We start from the raw sequence: 26,302 nt of genomic DNA, 5'->3' as shown, positions 1-26,302 counted from the left end.
AGATCGATAACGGAACCAAACAGCTAGACGTCGCGAGGAAGTATCAACCTTATCTGCATTCCTCGATAAACAAAAAGAAATTGAAGAAAGTTCACTAAGTGGCAAGTTTAACCTTTCAAGAAAAAGAATGAAAGCGGTTCAGGTGGCGATGTGGACAGTGCTTCACTGTGATTTTTTATTTATTTGCGAGCACAAAATCAATTGAAATGTCAAAAAGCCTTACATTGCGATAAGTTGCATGACGGTTCTAATTTTAAGGCTATTAACGGTTGATTACAGAGATTTAGATATAAAGACATGAGATCATTCTTAAAGTGATTTCAGGTGAAGAAAAATCTGCACCTTTAGGTGACGCAGAATGTTGGCACGTGTAAACTGGCGGAAAAATACAGTCCCAAAAACATGAACAGTGCATATGAGACCGCGCTGTTTTACCAGCTGATGCCAGAGAAATCGATGGCCTTTAGAGGAGAAAAGTGCAAAAGAGGGAAGCACTTTAAAGCACTCCTCAGGGTTCTTCTCTGGAAACAATGAGTCACTGAGACGGAATTTGACACCTCTCGCGATCGGACGATCAACAAATACCTGATGCTTAAAAAAATATGAGAAACCTAGCGGGTAAGAGTGCATAAATTTCATCTTATCTTCCTTCAATTTTTAAGTTGATTCAGGACATTCAGTTGTAATGTTATGCATGTGCATCAAGGCTACATACGGTACAGTACTACAACAGAAAAATTTTATGTATTTCCCTTACTAGAAATGTGATTTATTTTATTGCATTCAATTACAAGGCATACTGAAAAGCATGGATGACGTCTGCTTTCTTTAGTGGGTCGCTGCTTTTGCTTGATAACGAGATAAAAGGAGAAATAAGTATACTGCATTTCTGGTAGATAATTGTAGTGCGCATAACAAATTGCCAGCGTTGAAGAATGTAGAATCAAATGTTTTTTATTTCAGTTTTTCATCACAATATGAATTCTTTAGACGATGACCGGTTTCAGTCCGTAATGACCATCCTCAGATCTTTTTTACACCATGTCCTAAAGTGATAAAGCCATGGTGTAAAAAAGATCTGAGGATGGTCATTACAGACTGAAACCGGTCATCGTCTAAAGAATTCATATTGTGATCAAAGATTGAAATAAAAAACATTTGACAGTATTGGATTACTGTCTGTATACGCTACCATGTCGTAGTTGGTGAATGTAGAATCATGCTACTGCTCCCCGAAATGTACTCCGATTTTTCAGTCAATTGACATGGGGATAATTAAGATCTTCATGACGAAATACCGTTCCGCTCTAATTCAAGACGTGATCGCAAATATTGAAAGAAAGGTGGACAATCCCTAGTGTAGCAAACGCGAAGCAGGCTTATGACATGATTCTAGAATCTGTCATCAAAGAGTTAAAGGGTAATTTTACCTGCTGAATATTCTGATGATGACAGTGATGTGATAAGCTAGAATCCTTTTCCTCTGATGGAACTAATAGGTCAACTGGAAAATGTTCAGCAAGTAGCATATTCAGTCACCAGTGTTTCAGCGAAACAGTTGATTGCGTTAAAGGAGATAGAGACAATATTTAAGGAAAGAGGAGCTAAGGAAAATGAGCGAATTCTTCTCTACATGAGGGTAAGATACTCTACTGATAAGTGTAGTGAACAAATCGTGCTTTATTATTTGTTTTTAAAGTTATTTCTCATCGGAAACGTGTTACAATTACTGTATATACCGACCCTTATGATACAGTACTGTAGTAGTCATTATTAAGAAAACCTCATTGTAAAAATGACCCTCCTATAAAAATATCATTTTCTTGGCCCCACGAATATTGTTCTATCGAAGTTTCACCGTATATGATATGCTGGACTTACCATGTTTGAAGTCTTTCCTGAAACTGCAGCCATCTTTGGAGCAAGCAATAGAGAAAGCATATATCTGAAAATACTGTCGTGTTTTCATTCGTACGACAGTGAATTAGTGTTGATATAGTTGAATATTTGCCATAGATAAATGTCTGAAATACACTCATTATTCGTTACAAATGCCTTACTGCTGTGACCGTTCTGTAAGGAAGAAAGCGGAAAACCGAATGTAATAAATACCACTGATTTTTGGTTGATGATGATCTAATAAAAAGGCGGTTACGAGAGATTTTTCTACAAAACGTCGCGACAAATACGCTAGCTAATTCATTAGTAATTTGTAGTTAACAATTTACCGAGTCAGACGATAATGTGAGAACAGGTACTACTCCCAGCTAAATTATCCTCTCCACAAAAACCAGCAGCAGCAGAATCTGTTGTGTTTCAAATATATGACAAGTGCGTGCCCTAAGCAAGAAAGCTTCATAATGAAGAGAAATATCCAAACTGATTAATTATCGGTCCCTTCAGGTATCAATACAGATACGGGCAAAACAGCAGTTTCAGTATAGAAAATTTCGTCTATGTAACCATCACCACTTCACAACGACGTGGAAAACAATGGTAAACTGCTATTGAACAACGATATTATTGCACTTGGCCGTTACCGAAAACGCGCGGTGATGTTAGAGTAAACAAGTGCAGTGTCGACTGAGGAAAATGCATCACACTGTCAGTGATGTCAGGTCGGTTGTTCATATACTATCAACCACGATTACGCGCTGATTCACGATAACACAAAGTGCAATAATATTGTGGTCGACCAATACGGCTATCTGCTCATATTGTCAACATCCTACCTGCCATGCGCGAAATGCAACATAATAATTATTGCCTGATGCTCCTACAAGTATTAAAATAATTTAATACTACTGTCTCATAAAAGTAGATTTTGCATTTTCTCTAAATTATTCACTTTTAATAACAACTGAGAACAAACAACTCTACCTAAGCCGTCCCAAGTCCCGTTGAAAAAAGAGGAGTGAGAGGAGTAACGTCTCGTTAAAAAACCTTGGTTCACCTGACCTGGGTGATAGTACCTTGTAAGGGTTCCTTGCCAGGATAACGGCGAACACCTCAACAGCAGTGTAAGCGGAGCAGCAGATCATCGGAACAGTGGAAATGGCAGAAGAGGCAAGTTTTGTAAAGAAGATAAAGCATATCTATAAGTCCGGCCACGTCTGTATGGCAAACACCAGTACCCTGGCCAACGTCTATTCACCATGTGAGGTGCAATTTGAGCCTCAGGAACTAACAGCCCTGGTTCTGTCCTACCAGCATTAGCTGGAAGCCGACTACAAGCACAATAATTCGTACAAGTAACACTTACTCTTGTGGCGACAATCAAGCTATCGGATTGTGGGGAGTTTGGGTTCGTACGCGGAAGAAAGTCGGAGTTCTCTGGTAAACTTCCACGAACATCTTACGCATGTATTGGTACTTTTAACTTTGGAACATTTATTCAGACGAGCAATCTACAGAATATTACTACAGAACTCAACAGACAGAAAATCCAAGTCCTCGCACTTCAAGAGACTAGCCGGCCGCTGGTGGCCGAGCGGTTCTGGCGCTACAGTCTGGAACCGCGCGACCGCTCCGGTCGCAGGTTTGAATCCTGCCTCGGGCATGGATGTGTGTGTTGTCCTTAGGTTAGTTAGGTTTAAGTAGTTCTAAGTTCTAGGGGACTTATGACCTCAGCAGTTGAGTCCCATAGTGCTCAGAGCCATTTGAACCATTTTTTTCAAGAGACTAGATTCACTGATTCGAAACCAGACTAAAACAACTACCGTATCTTTAAAAGCAAAACAGACATAATTTGTTATGGCCTTTATTGTGAATAAGGACAACCTTGAACCTGTTACAGAAATAAATCCAAACAGCAACAGACTAATGATCATGCGAATTAAGCGCACAAACAAGACATATACAATTATTAATGTTCTTCGCGCCTACTAACATTGACAGCAAAGAATAACCAGACAAGACAGAAAAATTTTTGGACGAAGTTGAAACTCAGATGACCAAAATTGGAAAGGAGTACATAATAATTCTTCTCCGTGATTTCAACGCACAAAATGGTAAAGAGAGGAAGTATAAAAAAATAGTGGCTATTACCAAGCACACAAATTCACGAACAAGAATGGCGTCAGGCTCACAGAGTTGTGCCAACAAAACAATCTAAAAATAATGTAAACATCACTTCGAAAGTACCCAAGGATCAAAAAACTTGGCGATCCCTGATCTTTCAGCTAGGTGAATTTCAAGTAGAACATGTTGCGGTCTACTAGGGTTTCCGAAAAGTAATAAACGACGTTGAAATCCGGAGAGAAGCAAATATAGATTCTAACCACTACCTTACCAGAATCAAAATTAAATTCAAATCAAAAAGTAAATGCCAAAGGAGAACACCACTAATTCCTAAATTTGATTTGAAAAAAACCAAGAATCAAAAGTTACAGAGGAATAGAAAAACAACCTACAAACAACTGAAAAGATTTCCAAACAAAAATTATACAGGAAGCAAGAGAACTGATCCCATTAAAGAAAAAGTCCAAGCACCCATGGTGGAATTCAGATTTTGATAATGCAATGGAAGGGAGATGTCGAGCCTCCTAAAGTATAACTGTGGTAAATAGGAAATCACACAAGAAAATTTTTTTGAAGTCAGAAAACAAGCAGCTAAAATACTTAGATGAACTAAAAGAAAACATTTAATGAACAACTAAACTCAACTGAAGAAGACTTTAGGAACCACAAAACAGACGACTTTTACAAAACGCAAGCAAATCAAATCAAAAGATACACTCCACGAAATCTCTGGTTCAAGACACAAAACGGAAAATTGGCTCTAGCTAACAAAGAAAATTGTCAATAATTAGCCAAATATTTCTCACGACTTCAAAACTGCTCACAACGATGTACGAGATTCCCCAAATTACAACCAGCACATACGAAAGAAACTTCAGTACCGCCAACTGAAAAAGCAACTTATAGTCACATTAGAAAGCTCAATAATAATAAGTCATTGAGAGAAGGTGGAACTGTAGATGAACTACTGAGGAACAGTGGTCCAAATTCCTGAAAAGAGATTAATCAAGTCATCCAAGAAATTTGGCAGACAGAAAAAATTCCAGAGAATTGGAAATGTGCTTTAATTCATCTATTGCACAAAAAGGGTGATTGATCAGATGCAAACAAGCAAAGAGACATTTTACTTCTGCGGTCACTCAAAAAATTTTATCCTCGTGTCTTCTAAAATGAGCACAAAAACAGCTAGAACATACAGTTTCAATTTAATTAGGCTTTAGACCTAATAGGTCGTTCCCGGAACAGATCTTTAATCTTAAAACAATTTTAAAAATTATATCAATAAATACGAAACCATTGCTCTGCACATTTGCTGATTTTTTAAAAAAGCATACGATTCTATAGACAGACCATCTCTATCCAATATTCTGGAAGAACGCGGACTAGATACGAAAACTCGAAAACTGTTCGAACAAACACTGTGAGAAACCAAATCAAAAATTAAATTGATATATGAAATTTCGTAACCATTCTTAGTTAAAACAGGGGTAAGACAAGGAGATGGGATCCCGCCACTATTATTCAACATAGTTTTAGACAAAGTAATGAAAGAATGGGAAATGGAACTAAGAAAACAAAACTTTTGGAATCCAATCGAACTAGGAAGATTGCAAGGAAAGCTGAACTTTCCATGCTTCGCGATTTCAGATGACTTGGCGATTGTAACCAACAAAACAGCAATAAAACAAATCGAGACCCTCGAAGAATGTGCAGAGAAGGTTGGCCTGGAAACCTACTTTGACAAGACTGAATTCATGTGTTCCAAGTTAGATATTCCGAAACTTAAAAAAATGAGGTGAGATCAACAGAGTCAAACATTTTACCTACCGCGGTGGAATTATTGAACCAACAGGGCTTTAAAAAATAGCAGAAAAATCAGATTGCAGGAAATCAAGTAAGTGGCCAGACTTGTTTTAAATTTATGTAAGAAAAAATGCCTTCCAAAAGACACTAAAATCAGACACTACAACACAGTAATCAAACCGACAGTCGCATATGCGGGTGAATCACACTCATTGAATCGAAAACTAGATTTACAAGAAATTCAGAAAGTAGAGAGAAAGTTTATTTGAAAAATTTTGAGACCACGATACACACAAGATGGATACAGACTGCAAACAATCGAGACGACAGAAAAAGTATCAAACATGGAAATTGACGTCAGAAAGAGACGAATAAAGTTCTATGGACACCTAGACAGTTTACCCGGAAACAGACTAACCACAAGTCTATTGAACTATGTGACATCCCTTAAAGGATCAATACCTTGGGTAACTAAAGTTAAGAAGGATTTGATAAAAGCAAAATTTGAGGTAACCAGGGATACATTCAGAAGCAACATTGACTAGTGGATGTTTATTCCAGAAATGGAACCAAGACGATACCGACCAAAGTGGGCTGAAGAACGAAAGAAAGTCTTCAGGGAGAAAATGAAGAAATATTGGGAAAATAAGAAGAACCCTAAGAAACATCGAAAATCACCTGATTATCGTTCTCCAATGGGGACATTCGCTAATAATAATCATAATATTGACAAGAAACTCGAAATTTTAAAATTGTGAAGTAAGTATGCTCTTAAACATTTTTGCACTTTTTTCCCTTAAACACATCTCATTGCTGCCAATCTCTCATCTTTGACCAATGAAAGGTCTAAGCGAAATACCCCTTTCAGCTTGTCAAGTTATTTCAATAATGCGCATAAATATTCATTAATGGACTTGACGTTCTCCCGTAACATTACTGGAGGCAGCATGTACTGTCCATCAGTGTCATTCGTGAATTTCCTAAATGCAGTGTCGGACTTCATGGGAAGTTTTCTTTCGTACTTGTAAGCCTTCGGTGTGAGAGTTGGAAATGAATATAGTGTCAGAAATAGAAATCCGGCACATTTTTGTTATAACAGTGGGGAAAACAATTCAAGACTGATAACTGATCTTATGTATGAATATTTATTCCCAGCTGTGCTTAAGCATATAGCTTCCTATGCTCCAGAAGCATAAGAGAAACAGAAGATTTTGAAGTCCGCTGAATCAGAAGATGCTGCTTGTTTAACACCAGGCTCTCCACTCAGTGGCAGTTCGAAACAATCGGCTGTCAGCGCTTCGCCGCAACAGATTGAACTTCACAACCTGACAAGCTCCTGTAAGAAGTGTCGAGGCTAGCAGGGCTTACTGTCGGGCTGTGGCTAAATTTTCGCGGGTGATGTGGAATTCCACCCTTAGAACAAGTGGCCAGCCGCGTTAGCTCCCTCTGTCCTAGCGTCTTGGTTTCTGACGCCATAGAGATTGCAGATAAAAAAGACAGGTCGTGGCGCGTACCTCACGAATGTAGGTCTGAACTCGATCGCTCGCTCAACTCAGCAGACAAAATGCGTTTCCAAATCCGTTAATTCATAAGTAGGGGTGTATGTAGTAGCGAGAATTTCATCTTCTACTGGAATCTGCTGTTATGAAGACTGACTGATTACTAGCCCTGAAATAAAATTTACGATCAATGCTTTACATAAATGGTATAACGCCTTTTTTATAGCAGTTAGTCTTTTCTGCATAACAGTCCTCATTTCATACAAGATGTGGTACCTTATGCAACTGGTAGTCATTTGGCATGATTTTTATTTCATTGTACCCCAGTACAGCGGTAACTAATTATTAGTAGGCCCATGGACTTCATAGTGTTATGAGACTACTAACAATAAAACTACATAATAGTGGATTCAAGTAGAAGATGCAATTCTCGTTTGTAAATGCACACCCAGTTACGAGTTAACAGGTGTAGAAACGCAGTTTGTTCCTGAGCTGAGTGAGCTAGCAAGCGTGCTCGACCTATCTTCGTGGCTTATGTACAGCGGCCTGTCTTTCTCGCAGGTCTCGATCGCACCAGTCTTCTAGAGGATTCTACACTTAGGACTAAATCCCCTCTTCCTCAGTGATACGAGAGAAAAACACAGTGGCCATCTTGAATTCTGTATTTTGTTAAACTGGCCTATTTCTGTCACTATGAGAATGTGACATCGGACATTTTTTAATTTCCTGCTAATTTATGCTTGGATAATTTATCTGCTTCTACCATGATGTCTGAGGAGTGGAGCAAAACATCTATTTTTTTTATTATCATCCTCCTAATTTTTAGTTTTATATAAAAATATATGTGTAAATAAAAATACAGAATATTCGTTCTTCAAAGTATCTCTCCTTGGGGGATGTGCAAACTACATATTCTATTCAACTACTGCGTCACGCATTTGGACATTGTTATGTAACAAAACTTTAAAATCACTGGAATACTGAGTCTGAAATAATTAACACTGATCTAATTAAATGCCAAACGTAACATACTCTGCATTCAGCGCATACTATTTAACTGAAACTCAGTACCGAACTACATTATGATAGTTGCATGACATGACGTCCAATTTCTGACTTGAAATATTCACAAACATAAATCTGACTATGAACTGTGCGAAGTGAGATCTGCCCTGAAAAAAAGGAACTTACCTCTTGCTCACGATTCTATTTTATGACTGATATACTGGCATTCTGGAAAGCAAACTGAAATCGTCGGAAGCAACAGCTAAAGAGAAAATAAACTAATTACTACAAAATTTGTTTTTGCTCGTCAAAAACAATCTGTGGCTTCATGTGGAGTAAGGTGCAATGCACACTGGACACAACATTCAAAACTTCACTAAGAATAGTTGACGTGACTTATACTTTAACGAAAATCATTCTTGAAAAATTAACTATTGATTACTGACAAAAAGGGACTATATAACATAAGATGACTGAAAATTACGAAATCCTCTAATTACAAAAATTACGGACATGTAGTCAATAGCGTTACTTGTGACGTAATAAAAACAAAGAGATCAAATTAACGCTAATCATGAATCTTGTTCGTCATTTAAGGTACAAAGATTTCCTCAGTTAACAGTTCTGCCAAACAAGCATTTCATTCCTACCGCGCACTGGCTATCTTGAAATATTCCTCCAAAAATCTTCTCTATGAGTAGGATCAATGACATATGTTTACAAACAAGTTGTCATCTCCATAATAAAAATTTCCAGATATTTGCCTTCAGATTCACAATTACCGAATATCTTTCTCTACAAAACTCAACTGCTCACTATTATACTTCAAGTAAGAACCCTAGCGCTGCACAACTCACAGGCGAGCAAGCGAACCACAGATAAACACAGTCAAGGATATTACTCACTGCTCGTGCAGTGCGCTCATTCAGCTTTTTCACAGTATAGCAAAGATGAATTATTTTCGATGGCAGTAAACATACGAAGACCTTACAGTGTTGAATATACAGCCATTTTATACATAAGGCAGCTAGACTTTGTCACATGGGTGGAGGGAGGGGAGTGAGGATATCCGACGGTGCCATCGGTGACGCCACGTGTGAGGTACTTTGGTCAAGAGCCAGCACTGCCCGAATACTGACGTTGATGGTTTCAGGCTGAAACGAAGCCATGATTGTGGCAGCGTGTGTTTCCTTGTTTCTCCTAAGTAAAACATTCAAAAATGATTAAAATGGCTCTGAGCACTATGGGACTTAATATCTGAGGTCATCAGTCCCCTAGATCTTAGAACTACTTAAACCTAACTAACCTAAGGACATCACACATATCTATGCCCGAGGGAGGGTTCGAACCTCCGACCGTAGCAGTCGCGCGGTTCCGGACTGAAGCGTCTAGAACCGCTCGGCCACCGCGGCCGGCTAAGTAAAACATTGTTTAAGTCGCTGACGACGTCCACTGTCAATGCCTGAGAACACTGCACACCACCGCAATTTACAGAACATCTGTCACTGTTGTCTTGTGTAATCCCAACCTCATTTAACTTCACACAACGCATTTCCTGTTTCCAGTCCAAAACTAGCTCTGCTCATTTGTAAGGAGTTACATTTTATGATAGGACTGCATCTAAAACACCTGCAGGTCGGACTAGACTAACTTGATGTGCGCAGTTACGATAAATTCATGCCAATTAAGTTTTTAATTGTTACATTTATGTATATGTATATGTTTGGGTTTTATGTTCCTTTTGCAGCGCATAAAAGTCGTTGTTCAAGCATTACGGATAATTATGCGAACTGCATTGATAAGCATCCAACTCTGAATTGGATCGTGAGTGATAGCAACAGTCCTGTGCAAGAAACACAAAGAAACAATCTTGAGAATTTTTCTGTATTTCTCAGGGTAGTAATAGCTCAGTAACTCTACCTTTATTGCTCGTAGTAGTTGCGATAGTTAGTTTATGAGCTTGTGATACTGCTGTAAGTGGAGCACTAAACAGGTGTGTTACGGTATTTGTAACTAGGTCCAGGCGAAGAAGAGCTGCATTGAGGCAACTCGCTGCCGATTTTGATTTAGGAAGGGCAGTGACATGTTTGTGGAGTGGGACAATGAAAAACGGATGTATTTCTCGATAGCTCCGGCAACCTGAAGAACAATATTTTCGGCCACACTACTCTTGTTGTGAGTGATAAAAACTTTAAATAAAAGTTAAGCGTGTATAAATTTTTTATTCCCCATCTGATCTCTTAATCAGCTTCCACCACGTATTTGTAAATACACTAATATTAATGTTACCTACAGTGATAAAATATTTCTTTCGAATACGCAGGATAACGGATGCTACTACAGGTTTGTTAGATATTACTTACTGCTTCCATACTGGTAAGTTACATTTCGTTTGAACATGGACCACCACATGAAAGGTTTTTCTTCTTTCTTTACAAGGGAGTGGCAAAATTTAATTCATGAAAAAGTCCCTCGGTATCGAATTCTGTTGCTTCATCTGTTGCGAAGTTTTACAAGGAAACTGCTTGTGCTGTTGAGGAAGAAATGGCAGCATTGTCAAAAGGTAAACCATGGGTGGTTTTCACATGAAGTACGACATGGCATGGACCTGCCATGGTGTTTCCTCTTTTGAAAACAATGACAGTTTTCCATTCTTCTGTGTCAGAGTAAACATTTTTAATAGCTGTGTGATATGGGTGAGGATCAGACACCTTGAAGAGAGGGCATTTGGAGATCTTACCGCCTGCACTGACAACGTTTCAGCAGCGTCTTTAAGTTCAAAGTAGTCAGTTGTATTCATCTGAGTCGCTGGAACGAGTACGTAATTTCAGCGGATGGAACTGCTGAGGTATGCACTGCTTCTCACAAAGACCATGTAGCTTCTGGTAACGATGTTGCAAAGATTTCTTCCGCGATTTGACATTTGGAACGAGTCCAATGTCATGAAACGAAGTACTAAAATCACAAGAGCTCTGAAAACGCATTTTGAAAACAAAATATGTTTAGAACGTTGGTATTTTCCACTCTTCATATATTTCTTGTCGTGATTTCTCTGGTCTTGAATACCTCTGAAATTGGGAATCACATCCATTTATGTAACTTGTTTCGTAAGTAATCAGTCACTCAAATTGGATGGCACAGACGTTTCATACATATTTCAATTTTTAATCTTCCACTGTAACAGAAGAACCTTACGATCATAGACACATAAAAAAAGACTAATGTTAATGAAGTTTGTTAATATAAGAGTTATTAACCCATGATCTTCAGAAAATTGACAGGGCTGCTTCACATGCATAGATTGATTCAGTTTGTCTCTGTTGTAGCGTGTGTCACGCTTGTTTTCCTCTGTGTATATCTTTACTATATTGCTGATGATGCCACAGATGTAGTCTTCAGCTCAGAGGCTCTGTGAGCTATTTCCAGTGTGAACATGAAAGCTGAAGGTTTAACAACAAGCTATAATCTGAAGAATTTCGTTACCAAATACTATACCGAGAAACTATTTTCTTGTCTGTTTACACTTATATTATGCATTTAGATTTTCTATAGCATTTTGCGTCGTATACGCGAGTACGGCTCCTGTAAGAGGGTTCTCGGCGTCTTCGGCGAATTTAATGAAGCACTTTAATATTTCGTCAGCAGTATAAATCTCCTGTTGGACGAATGATGATATCGTAGACCTGCAACAGAAAGAGGATAATTATTCGCAGTTATACAAGCAAACAGAAGAGAAGACATCCACGTAAACAAGTGAGAAAGAGAAATGCATTAAAGCAAAGACATAACACGACATTTTCTTAAAGCCATTTTACGGTATGATATTCACCAAGTCTAGTAGCACTGTGTTGCTTCATCTTTAGCCCATGATTCAGTATTTCGTCACTCTACCCTGTTGTCTGTCAGTTACTGGTTTTGTATATTTTGTGTTTGGGAAAGTTAAGATCTTAGAATAAGATTACTCCTAATTAGGCAATGGCCTGGGTCAGTTATAACATGGCAGGTCATGTCATGTGACGCCCGATGTCGAGACGTTAATATCGTTGTAGCAGTATATTATGTAATAATTTGTTTAATATGTGACAGTAATTAAATGCGTTTCTAGCGTTGGTTGCTACAACTGTACACAGAACGAAAAATCTGCAGATAGTATTAGAATGTTTACTGTTATTTATAAATTTTAATTTTGTTTATGCCTGTGAAGTATACACATCTTAAGCAAGTTAGTAAATACATAAACATATATTTGATAGTTACGGTATATACTGTCTGTCACAGGCAGTAAGAAACCAAGAAATAGGGAATTAAAATGCTGCATTAGTAGCAAATATTTATTACAGTACGAAAACAGATTCCCGAAAGCACTTCCAATTTTGTGAACAACATTTATGCTTTAAGGTGCTATCTGTTGTGTCATCTGACATGCAAGTTTTCAGGGTACAGAGCACTCATTGTTGTTAATTGTTACTAGATGACTGAACCCAATACATTCGCAGGGGAAGGTCGCAGCAACCTTGGCTGAAACGTAAGTTTTGCCTTCCAGCGGCAGTTAAAACACATTGGACAAGAAAATAATTGGACGCCCCCAGAAGACATGGTGAAGTTTATACCGAGTAACGCTTCCTACGGCCTCAATAACAGCCTCACTTTCCTTGACACGGATGCATGCACAGATTAGGTTAGGAAGTGTACCATAAGGACGTTGTGTCCTCTTCTCCTGAGGCATGCTGGCCCTCAGTAGCGGCTCCTTGACACCCTGGAAACTCTTACTGAACGGAGTTTACGACCGAGCTGCGCATGCGCTTTCTTTGTCCAGGAGAGATCTAGCGATGTTGTTGGCCACAAGAGTAACGCAGTATAGCCCAGGCAGTTCACAGAATCACTACCATGAGTGAAAGTACAGTGTCCCGTTAAAAAATGAAAACAAGATTTTATTGCATGTATGATAACACTTGAGTTCGCACGACGTCTGCTACGTAGGGCTCTGCCGTCAGTTTCCTCAATGACGACCGGCCTTGACCTGAACTCACAGCCGATGGCTCCTCACATGAATAGTTTGCTGCAAACCACTTTGCCTCTCCGAAACACCGGAGGAACGGCACCTCTCCCCAGTTCGCCGCCATATTCGCCGTCGATGGTCATCCAGGGTCGTGAACTACGGTTCATCCCTGAACATTGGGCGATGCCATTCGTCAGCAGTCCATGCTTTCTAGTCACAGCACCACTCCAAACGCACCCACCTGTGTCGTGATGGTAACTTTATGCTACGCAGGGGACGGTAATTCCCTAGTCTGCCTGCTGCTGGCCTCTTAATAATGGTAAGCGATTAGACAGAATGTTCAGTACCTTCTCTCGGATGGCAGGTGCGGATGTGTGCACGATTCGGCGATCCTCCCTTTCCGTGGTCTGTTGTAGAGGCCCGGAATCTTGATAAAAAGTACGCCCTCCCTCATATTCCCACGCCGTCCAATGCAAAGCAACATCGCAAATCTGGACAGTGCACTATTCGACCTAGTGGCCAAGTGGAGACATTTCGTACTTTTGTCACGTGCTGATAACGCTGTGTCACTGGAGTACGTGGTATCTATGTGGCTTTCACAGTGATCACTCAACACTTGGCATTGTTCATGCACCTCGTAAATCCTATGAGGACTGGTAACAGCGCTGGACATGAACGACATTGACGCACCACGATGTCCGTTCTACCAGCGACAAATTTGGAAGTCGGATCATTTACGTACCAACCGATGGTATGTACATGTACAAAATTATAGTGAGATCCGGTCATGTGTTCTGGGTGCTTCACATACTGCTTACCTTCGATATTATTTTTCAGTATTAGCTAGTGTTAAATTCCTGGTTTCTTTCTTCAGTGAGCCTCCTACTAAACCTACAATTTCTCGTTTTAATTAAAAGTGTTTCTAAGTATCCGTGCTGATTTTCTATTGCAGTATTTGGTGCACACTCGCGGCTAGTCATCCAGAGAGCAACGCTGGGTGTCCCTGCTTCTCGCAAATGCCCATTCGCTCCGACAATCTGGCCTCCCGCCCGGCAGCTGCTGAGAATATGTGCGATGTCTTTCATGTGAAATAAGTACGGCTCGGTCGCAACTACCACCCTGCCTTGCTCAGAGTCAACTCTATGTCCAGAATCCAAATCACAAAAACTTTATTTTTAACAATACTCACAGCAGTTTCCCTTATTGAGACCCAGACAGAACTGTATCTCCATCTGTTCTCTTCACACACTACTAATTCTTGGCAGGTAAGATGAAAAGAGAACGGGGATACTCGAGCGGGGACTGAGAGCGGCCCAATCATTTATGTAATTCCCGTAAAACCCCAACAGCGTTCACAGAAACATCTACACTGATGAGACATAACACTAGGACCAGCTGCTTAGCTGCGTATTCGTCCACCTTTGAAGCGCAGTGCAGCAGCCATTCAGCGTGGCATAGATGTTGAACTTCTTGGTGCGTTTCTGCAGGTATGTGGGACTAGACTGAAACGCACAGGTAAGGCAATTGCCACAAATTACGAACATACTGTCTCTGGGAACGGAGCTGGGCTCAATAGCATTCCAGACGTGTCCTATATGTTTCAGATCAGTTGAAACTAGTGATCAACACAGGATAGTCATTTCAATGCACTGTAACACCACTCAGACAACTTTAGCACATTTCTGGACTTGTGACACGGACAGCTATCCTACTGCAAAATGACACTGCCGTCGAGGCGGCCATCAAGCAGGAAGGGATGCAGGAGGTCCACAGAAACGTTCAGGTAGTTCACAGTTGTGAAGGTGCCTTCGGTAACTTCAATAGTTTAATATTTCTTCAGTATATTATTAAGATTTGTGGTAATTTTGTGTCCTGAGTTGTTTATGAGATCTACAATTGGACGCATAGGACAACTACTTTTGTGAATCTTAAGTTGAGACCTCAGCCTCGTGGATTGTTTATTCATTACAACACGGTACTGGGCTTCATTAATGGTTAGAAGAAAGTTTAAATTTTAAGAACTTTTTTCAGCTGATTCTTACAATTTAGGGGCGTGGTCTGTTTTTAGTATAGTGATACTATTAGATTCTAAAAATTCAAGTGGTTTGGAGTTGTAGTCACACAATAACTGCTGTGCTGCTGTTATCCGACTTTTCAAAATGGCGCCATACCTAGAAAAGTTCCTGTTGATGTCTGTATTATCTCTTTAATTTGAACTGATATTGAAAATTTGTTTTCCTTAAGATTTTCTTTTATGGTTTTATTTGCTTTATGAGCTATGGCAGTCTATGTGTTGCAGTTAAATCTAGCTGTGGCACAGGCTATTTTGTTGATAGTAATTAAATTGTTCACATTATTGAGTAAGTGTATGGTTCTTTAGCGTCAGGTGCAGTCTAGTGTGGACTTTATTACATTACTCTTTGTTCAATGGCTGTACTTGAAAAAAACACCTAAACACCATGTTTTTAGGCACCAAAAGTACTACTTGTTGTGCTGGCCGCTTCTGTAATGGTAAATCGTTGAAATTTTTACCATATGTCCTTAACATGATGATCTCTGGTAACTTCTAAATCTTTTTCGATTTTAACATGTGTTACAGGGATCCAGAGGTCCAAATTCACTGTACATACTCATGTAAAACATCTGAATGAGGAGTAAATGCAGTTTTAACTGACGTAGAGACAGCATGGTAAGGGATCTGGGTTCATTGCAAGGGTTCTGACACCACTATCTTGACCTGGAAACTATTCGTTGGTGCTACTTGACATCGTAGGCATCTTACAAAAAATTGTCATACTAAATTTTTGGTACTTGTAAATCAAACACTGCATGATTTGGTATACTATAGGCGTAGCCTAAAAACATTGCGCTCTTCTGTGTAAAGTACTGTAAAGTGAACTTATATTGAACGGAAAACGATTCTGTTTCAACCTTACGATGTGTGTATTTATTTTTCGTTTGCATGTGTGGAAGTATGTAAATATGTCAAAGTATACAAGTAAAATGTCAAATTCTCTGCCTCGTGATGGCTGGGTGTTGTGTGCTGTCCTTAGGTTAGTTAGGTTTAAGTAGTTCTAAGTTCTAGGGGACTTATGACAACAGCAGTTGAGTCCCATAGTGCTCAGAGCCATTTGAACCATTTAAAATGTCAAAACTTTGCTGAGATACAGATTTCATCTTATACAAGCAGCACACCCCGCTGTAACAGGCAAAAGAAGGGAACTAGCTGAACAATTCTTCTGTCGGAGCACAGAAAAGACAAATACGCTTACCCAGTAAAAGATTCAGAGAAAAGTGGGGAACCAGCTGCCTCAGTCCCCTTTCCGCTTTCCCCACCAAACGTTTTTGGCATGTGAACATATTCGCGCTTTCTTGTGCTGGAAGACAGTAGCAGAGAGATACTGACATTAGAAAAGAGGGGGAGAGAGAGGGTTTGGGGGAGACAGAAATGGAGGAATGTAATAATAGTGGAAACTAAAGACAGAGGAGACAATGGAAACCAGAAAGAGAGATGACTGGAACCACACATAGGCTTAGGGGTCTGCAACCCTCCCATTCTCCCTCCCAACCAGCAAAAGTTGACAAGAAAAGCCTGCCCACTTTCTCCCACCTCACCCACGCTTTAACGTTTCCAAGGCCAAAGCCTCAAGGAAACCACCCCCAGGACACAAATGGAGAGGAGACAATGCTGGCTGAAAAGAAAGATGGTAATGGTAGTGTGACAGAGAGAGACAATGAAAGTGAAAGAAGGAGACAGTCGTAAGGAAGAGCGAGAGAAAGGCATGAAGACAATGACAATGGGAGACTGACAGACAGGAGAAAGTCCAATGGGAGAAGAAGTAGACATGGGAAGGAGACATATGTATGTAAAGAGTAGCAGTGAGAGGGAGATGATGAATATAATGGCATCGCTACAATGAGGGTTTTGGGTAAAAGGAAATAGCATGTTCTGAATTAAGAGTGCGAATAGTTCACATGCCAATATCCTTGGTGAGGTCGTCTGAATGACGATTGACCCAATTGGTTACCCACTTTTCAGTAAAAGCCTTTTATAGAGGATTACATTTGCCTTCTTTGCTCTCAAATAGTGGTATTTTATTTCTGGTATATACATGCTACATTTAACAACAAGTCGTAGTTTTTCCTATGTGATCGTGGTAATGTAGCCGACCAAAGCTTCTTTTCTTTTTAACAGGTAAAGCCCGCATCTCGTGGTCGTGCGGTAGCGTTCTCGCTTCCCACGCCCGGGTTCCCAGGTTCGATTCCCGGCGGGGTCAGGGATTTTGTCTGCCTCGTGATGGCTGGGTGTTGTGTGATGTCCTTAGGTTAGTTAGGTTTAAGTTGTTCTAAGTTCTAGGGGACTGATGACCATAGATGTTAAGTCCCATAGTGCTCAGAGCCATTTGAACCATTTTTGATTTCACAGGTAAACAGAAGAAAATTCTCTCCTATTGTTCTCACCCTTTTTATACTCTCCTTTATTTTCTTTTGAATCAACTGAAGTAAATATTCCACTTTTGTTTCTTACCCAATAACTTGTTTCCACTTTGTCAGTTTCAACTGTGTCACATAAAATCCTCATGAGCACTACTACACTGTCAATATTCTACATCCTGTTATAGTGTAACAAGGTGGTTCCTCAATTATTATTATTATTATTATTATTGGCCCTTAATATAAATTTAATATTTATCTGAAATGGGCTGTGTGCGTTTGTAACAACCAATGTTTTATTTATTAACACAATAAAACTTAATGAAACTTTTATCAAACTTTGAACACCTGTCTTTCCAGTTTAAAAAATCTGTGCAAGATGTTGGATTAACTATGATAGTCTGTAATTTTCTTAGGAAGAAGAAATTCCTACTTAAATAAATATTTTATACACAGAAAAGGTTATCTGCATCTTTTGCGACCATTATCAGTACGTATTTGAACACGTGGAGGTTGCGACAACATATAGATAACTGCATCCGCTATGTCTTCAGGTTCCATCATAGGCCTATGCATATTTTCCAGTGCTTCAAGCGAATACTTTTTTAAGTTATTGTATATATCTGTTTTCACAATTCCTGGCGATATTTCCTAGAACAAAAATCAAACCTTAAAAAACAGAAGATAATGTTTAATTTTCAAAACTGTTTTATTTCCCCTTCAAATTTAATATTTATCGAAGGATCATTTATATATTTCTCAAAATTATTGTGCTAGTTGAAGTATATTACAAGTACGACGGTTATTCGGCAAGTAAGAAACAATCGGTCACAAAGTGGAAACCACAGTGAAAATCAAAAATGTTTTACAACAATTAGTTACAACTTCCACCTCCTTCGCTACATAGTCGCCGCTCCGACTTAGATGTCTGTTCTAGCATTGTACCAACTTTACAATACCCTCATCAAGAAGACAGCCTGCTGTGTTTTCCGACAATTTTCTACGCTGGTCTGCAGCTTGTTGTCTGTGCCGAAATGTTGCCTTCATAGCCGGCGGTACATCAAAGCAGGGACGAAAATCTTAGGGAGCATATTGCGGGCTGTGTGGTGGGTGATCAAACACATCCCATGGAAAACGCTGCTGGAGTGTCCTCAGTGTCCCTGAAGTGTGCAGCCGTAAACTGTCATGAAGAAGATGATGCATGACAGTTACATTACGTGGAGTTGCGTGAAACCAGGCCAAAAACTCCCGGCACGCATCATATTTTGTGGAAGTCATCATTCTCTGGGCATCTTTTCACGCTCATTGTGCACTCAGAACTGAAAAGAGCGACCTCACACTATCTTCTGACATACTAGAGACACTGTCCAACACATTTGCGCAAAGTTTGATCGGATGGTTTACATTTCGCGACCAATCATTCCTTACTTTCCAAATTACCCCTCATACATTGTAAAATAAAGACGTGTCCAGTCTAGAAAACATAAAGTAGAGTTGTTAGGTCATATGCACTTTTCAAAAAGTGTTAAACTCATAAATAGTGAATAATTCCTATTACATAATTTAATTAGTGTTCCCTAAAGGTCGTATTTTAGATCCCATGGAAAGTATGAAGTTGACTTTAGTAAACGTCTTTATTTAGTAATGGAGTCTCTCTTGAGAATTCAGTGGGTCAATTTGATTAGAATATTGTGTGAATTCTTCTTTGACAATCCTGGGAGTTGCGTATGTTTGTCATATGTACAGTAAAGTTCATGCCTGGTCATACTCAGTCAGCTTACTGAGCTACTATTTTTCCAGTCGTATATAAGTACTGTGAGACAGATGCTTTCGAGTAGGTGTGTACTGTATCCACAGAATGGTGTGTGCTCTTAGCTAATGAAGAACTTATACATGCATCATTCGCCAAAATGTCTTCAGAAATCCATAGCTGTTAGCTATGTTACGAAGGTAAAATTACATAATGACTCATTTCGCTACTTTTAGACAGTTGAACTTTCATTGTCAGTTTTCCATTACGTTTTGAAGGCATGGATTTGTTTCAACTCTTCCTGAAACATAGGTAAAATTTCTACGTGCGTCTTTGGGTTGGCTGATCTGGCAAGAGAGTGAAACGGAAATATAGGACCAGAGCTTTATACACTCATGCGCGCGCGCACACACATACAGTATCCCAGGAATACTACAGCAAACGTCGGTGGAAGGGGGTGGGGGTGTGGAAAAGGGATTGTTCAATGTGTCTCGAGGAACAAATCTAGAATAGGAACCCGCGCTTAGAAACATCAGTAGTACAAGAATGCAGTAGTTTAGAAACGAAGTCATTATTTTCCAAAATCCTAATGTGGAATACAAGAGGCAGGACGAACTCAAATGCTTCCATCCATTAAAAAATTAAACTTCTCTGTTTGGCAGCAATGAATCAAATCTGGAAGTCCATCTAGTTGGGAAAAGTTTCCTCAGGGCCTAACACGTCTGTTAGTCATCAGTTTCTTTTATTTGTCATCTCTGAAACACATAATCACTGAAGAACACATATATTCATGGCCCTTTGTCCTAAAACTGTTGCAGTTCCTACATATTCATTACGGAATCATTTAGTAGAAAATTTTGTTGTGTAATGAGCAACATGTAAACTCAGTACCTAGGTAAAATGCTTTACTTCCTGACTGCATACCTGAATATTTCCCATTCATAGATACAGCATAATCGTATTATTGACCACTGCTTCTATCTAGCTGTGTTTTCATCTTCGTTAAATCATTTTATTATTTACTTTTCAAAACTCACTGGATCATAGCCACTTAACACCACTGCTTCCCTCATTTCAAACTGATTTCCATTTGAATTACTAAAATTTAAGTGCAAATATCTTACCACAGAAAGTTGGTCCATTCTAGAAGTAGTAGGGCAGGGAGAGAGAGACATCCTTGAGCCCAACCTAGAGGCGATTCTGGGGAATCTCATGCAATTGAGCTTTTCATATTTTGCATTAAGCCCTCCCCCTGCCCCCCCCCCTGCCCCCCCCCACCCACACACACTCAGCACCCCTCGCATTCGTGGGAGCGAGATTCAGTTCACATTTCACATGCATGCCATATCACACATTCAACAGCCCCCCCCCCCCCCATCCCCCATTACACTACTGTTTGCATGAAACATCCCGCTACACCACTCTCCAACATTCCGCAAACCTTGGCTTCCACTCTGCAGCTATTTTTGCATTACTAACTTCCAAATATTGGTTTAAGGACTGCCTATGCCAGTCCTCACGTTGGTAGCTAAGTATCATTTGTCGTGGAATACTGGAACACGTAAATTGCATACTTCCTAATTCACAAATAAAAATCAACATTTGCTCTAAAATATAAGTAACGAATTACGAATTCTTGTTCACTGAAAATGAGATTTTTACTTTAAATACTATCCCACAAGGTCTGGAAACATAAGTAACAGCAATTCCATTTTCACATCCTACTTGCTCCTGTTACTTACCAGATGGCTGCATGAAAAATCGATATTTCTTCTGTAAATAATTAAAAATCAACATTTGCTTCGAAAATATAAATAACAAATTAAAAATTCGTATTTGTTGAAAGCGATCTGTAGCTTAAATGCTACTACAAAAACCCAGAAAACGCGAAATAATTGCAAATCCTAATTCCTCCAATCATCAGCAGAATACTGCACTGTAAAATCGAGACCATAGTTCGATCTTTGCACCACGCCAATAGATGGCTCCAGTGTCAATTAAAAAACAGCAGCAGCACGAAAAATGCAAAATTTACATTTCTATTAGAGGTTAAAATTATGTCTGATGTGGCAATATTGCAATACTGCAGTGTAAAAGAAAGTGTGAGTTAATTTCCACATATATACAGTCGTTAAATTAATGACAAAAGTCTGAAGTATGCACCCCAAGGTAAAGATCAAAAGTCGTCATTTTAGGAATTAGGCCTTAAAATTCGATGTCGTAAAACTAACCTATTCAGGCCTATAGCTGCAGGAAAATATGTGCTACGTTGGCATTCAAATAGACACTGAATCTGCTGTTTCTATCATCTCAACGTAATGACGCCGCAGTTGGTTCACCTACTGACACTAAGTAGAAAACAATTATAAATTTACATTATAATGAGAGTAAAGATGGCGTTGACACGATAGATCAAATGATAGGGAAATATTCAACTGAGATGTGTTTTCTGTACTCATGTGGACATAGCAGCGGTAAATTATACACTATTTTTGTTGAACTACCCAGGTAGGAATAAGAAAAAACGTAATAAGCGACGACTCTTTCTTCAACAACTGGGACTACAGCTCATGAAACCATATGTTGAAGAAAGGGTTACAATTATTGCAGGACTGCCAAAGCCTGTAATTTCAAGTATGGAGGGTATTCTCGGACGGAAAATCAAGCAGAACTTCGGTGCAAAGAAAGCTCATGGAGGTAAAGGTAGATGTCGTTTGTGTGTTAGTGTAAGCCATTCAAAAGCAGAAAAGTACAACAAAGTTAACAAAACAACAATAATCTGCAACAATTGTAACAGATACTCTTGCGACAAACAGAGCAAAAAAAACTGTTGTATGTTCCAAGTATGAGTAGATTCCGAAAAAAGTGGTGAATAATTCTTGTCAAAAAACTAGATTATGTACCTAAACTATTTGTACATTACCTTAAGTTTATATTTTTAATATTATATTATATTATATATTTTTATATTATTTTATATTGTATAATATTTTTTAAATTGTAGTGTAGTGTACATCAATAGCACTCTAACGACTTTTACTACTAATTTTTCTCCAGATAATTAGACTTCCTAAACTCAACTGAAAGATGTAAAACGCATTTCTAAAAACAGTTTTAAAAGAAATGTTCATGTTCTGGATCCTAATTATCCATCAATAGATCTTTCAGGAGTATGTCACTAATGTAATTCAAGTACAATTAATGAATTTTATTTATTTTTAACTTTTTTGAGATTGGCACAAAGTACGCCCGTCCCCCTTGGTAATAAACGTTACTGAAAATGGCTTGGTATTGCCAGAGTTAATGACCACCTGTTCACGTTGTTAAATATTTACTGCGAGTATTCGATCTTTACAGTTGCATTTCCGCAAAATACGCCTTGCGAAAATAGAAATCAGTAACTATCTACACTACCACAAACATATTTGTAACATAATTGTCTTATTAGGAAAGGAAGCAAAGAACAATTTTTTTTTTACTACCAAAAATATTACTTTGGTGACAGAAGAAAATGTACAGCTTACAAAAACATACAACGAAATACGGTAACACTGGGATATGTGACGATTCCAAAGATAATGTCAGAGTTGAACCTCGGGGAAAAAAATGTGCACTATAATATACTGCGAGGCGCCTCGCACTTCGCAAGCACAGATTAAATACTGCCGCATCTAAGTTTTCTGTATAATTCATTAAAACACATGATTATCGAAATACAAACAAAATCGCCACGAGTATTCGAATTGGTACGCTTTGTATGAATACACTCCATTGCTATAAAGACTAAACAAGACTAAACAAATGCCACAACACGTATTAATGAGATGATATTATCTATAACGTACAGATATGTAGATGTGGAAGTCGTCATGCTCTAGAAAGAAATTAGTGGATCGCAACCATAGGTTCTACCAGCCCATGATGCTGCCTCAGCTAGAATATACGCTTAATTGAAGCCCTCTCCCACATCATCCATACCAGGACTTCCAATAAGAAAAGCTTACACAAAACAGCTGCAAATATTATGAGGCACTTCCCTCAACATCGCAGTGTAGCAGTATGACGGTGCCGTTCTGAAGACAACAGAGCCACACTACACGGGAAATAATGTGAGTACAGCAGCAATAGTAGTGTAGAATTTCCAGTAGCTGCCGATATAACGTAATTATATTCCATAACAGAGTAGTTGAAGAGACATCAAGTTATTACCTACACTGTGTTGCACAGATATAAAACACACGACCATGTTGAGCCACGTGCGTAGTCACTTCGTAAAAGCTATAAGCTGGCTACTAATAACGTTGCCTGCTTCTGGACTTCTGATTTGACACATATATGAAACATAACTTTTACTCTACATTTAGAGGTCATCCATATTAAACACTCTTATCGTATACCACAACCCTACGTGTCGCTTATATGCAACATGTCCCCTAGAAGATCCAACGCTCTGCACTGCAACAACTTTACAGAACTACCGAAGCAAGCTGGTTCCGTTAATGCAGATTTATAGTGCAGTTTCGTGAGGCAGGATACTTGCGCTGTGTGTAAACTAACGGCTTCGTCTAATATTGCGGAAGAAAATAAATGCTGGCCAATAATAACGTAACGGCGTAATTTAATGGTAGATTCCGCGATTTGTGTGACAGAGTACCAAATAGCGACGTACAGACCGTACCACCGACGGTACTGCGGAGAATAATGCTTCCGCTTATTTTGGAGTCCGAGAATCTTATTATAATAGCATGCGGGCAGAATATAGTAGTTAACGGTCTACCTTTAATCCAGTAGACAAATTGCGGAGGGGCTTCCGACCCAACGCTAGCAGCATTGGAGACACAGCGTGCAAGAGCAGGAGACACATTACCAGACTGTGTGCTCGAATACAGTGAGCGGAACCAGCTGTAAGTGGTTGATGGTAAATTGTCATGTGTTACCCAGTTCTCATGTGCTGTAAACGATTTGACTGCAGCAGGAAGGTGAAGCCGCAGCGGTGTTAACGATCAACAACAAGCCGAAACTGCTGACGTAGTGCTCTCAAACTATGTCACTCTACCTGTAATACGTCATAAAGTTCGGGTATATAGCACTTCAGCAAGCCTACCGGCATGTGCAACAATAGCACCATACACCGGTGGCGATGTTAATACTGCTTGCTTATATGGATTTCCAAATCAGGCCCCTACCTCAAAGTCTGAGCGTTGCTGTATATAATTCAGACACTCCGTACAACAGTGTTCAGTGGGTATGTATAAACACGTAATTTAGTTCGTGGGCAGGGTTATGAATTAAGTGAACTTGCTTACAAAAAAATACATTTATTGCGCATTACAACAGTTAGATATCAGTTAGGTGAACTGTGAAGTTTAACATCTTGCAAAAAAGAAACATGCAACATTGGAGGAAATGAACAGTGCACAATGCACATTTAACACAGGTGATAGCATGTCGATGTCAATGGAACATTGCACTGCCCTCGTCTTGGAAGCAAATTTTGCACAGACGGATATCCTCGTTGCTTTATTCAGAATATCTGCCTCTGGTTTAATATTTCACACATCGTTTGCAGTAATTATCGCCTGTTTGGGTCGACAGATAGTATCCACAGAGTCAGTGTCCTTCACACGAATCCGAAACATACATTTGGAGAACCACAGAATATGTGCTGTGCTCTGATCATCGTTTTTCACGCTTTAAAACACCGTCACAATGAAAACACACTGTTCCATCGCCACTGCCGGTGTAAAAGTACTCCACTTAGCTCATACGGGAGGGACCACTCACTGAATGTTGTTAATCCTACCTCCCGCGTGCTGTATTAAGACCAAACTTTTCCCGGCACAATTTCGGCAGAACTGTATTGAGGCCTTTATTCTGGACAGGCATTTGGACGCATTTTCGCTCTGCACAGTTTACCTCCTACACCAACTGTATAAATATAGACGGGAAGGTTAAATGACCTTTATAGCTCTGCAGCTGCCGTGAGCTGGAACCACAACGCATACTGCTGCATCACGTGCAGCTGCAGTCGAATTGGAAAACTGATGACTCATAAGCAGCAGTATCATGCACGATACGACATTCTGATGCAACCTGAGACACAGGTCAGGTCCAAAATACTCTTCTCGGTATCACGAAAGGTCCAGAAACAGAGATCAGCCGACTTGCACCGTGGGTGTTCTGACCTGCCTGCTGCAACTAGAGATCAGGCCGATCTTCCAGTTTGCAGCAATAGTTGTGCCTTGCCTGCCGGAGGCATCATGCCGACCGAGCGGGATTAGCCGAGAGGTCTGGGGCGCTGCAGTCATGGGCTGTGCAGCTGGTCCCGGCGGAGCTTCGAGTCCTCCCTCGGGCATGGGTGTGTGTGTTTGTCCTTAGGATAATTTAGAGTAAGTAGTGTCTAAGCTTAGGGACTGATGACCTTAGCAGTTAAGTCAAATAAGATTTCACACACATTTGAACATTTTGAACATCAATGCCAGGACGTGAGTTTACATTCCGGACCCTGGACCCTGTGTACACATTAATTTATGTTTTGGACGATTGGGATTTTAGATACACAGAGAGGCTTTCAAGGGACCATTGATACAACTAGCAATCGTCCACTAGTACTTTAATCGTCGTACTGACGAAGTATCCAAAATTGTTTCTCCTATGACGTGACGTACGTATTACGAGTGCGTCCACGTAGTATATTTAGTAAATTTCGTGCGTTTCTATGTTTAAGAGGGTTAATCTCGCGTTTTTGTAAATGTTATTTCATCCAGTCATCAGCGCAATAGTTGCTCACTG

General features: G+C 39.5%; 1 protein-coding gene across 1 annotated transcript in view; it reads right to left on the bottom strand.

The window, feature by feature from the left end:
* The window catches only part of LOC126235607 (dehydrogenase/reductase SDR family member 11-like), a 186,033-nt gene that overhangs the window by 104,621 nt on the left and 55,110 nt on the right, over positions 1-26,302 (bottom strand). The gene's annotated exons all lie outside the window — the stretch shown is intronic.

The sequence above is a fragment of the Schistocerca nitens genome, chromosome 2 (genome assembly GCF_023898315.1).
Source record: "Schistocerca nitens isolate TAMUIC-IGC-003100 chromosome 2, iqSchNite1.1, whole genome shotgun sequence".
Lineage (NCBI taxonomy): Eukaryota > Metazoa > Arthropoda > Insecta > Orthoptera > Acrididae > Schistocerca > Schistocerca nitens.
The sequence above is the reverse complement of the archived record's forward strand: the minus strand, read 5'-3'. Positions and strand labels throughout refer to the sequence as shown.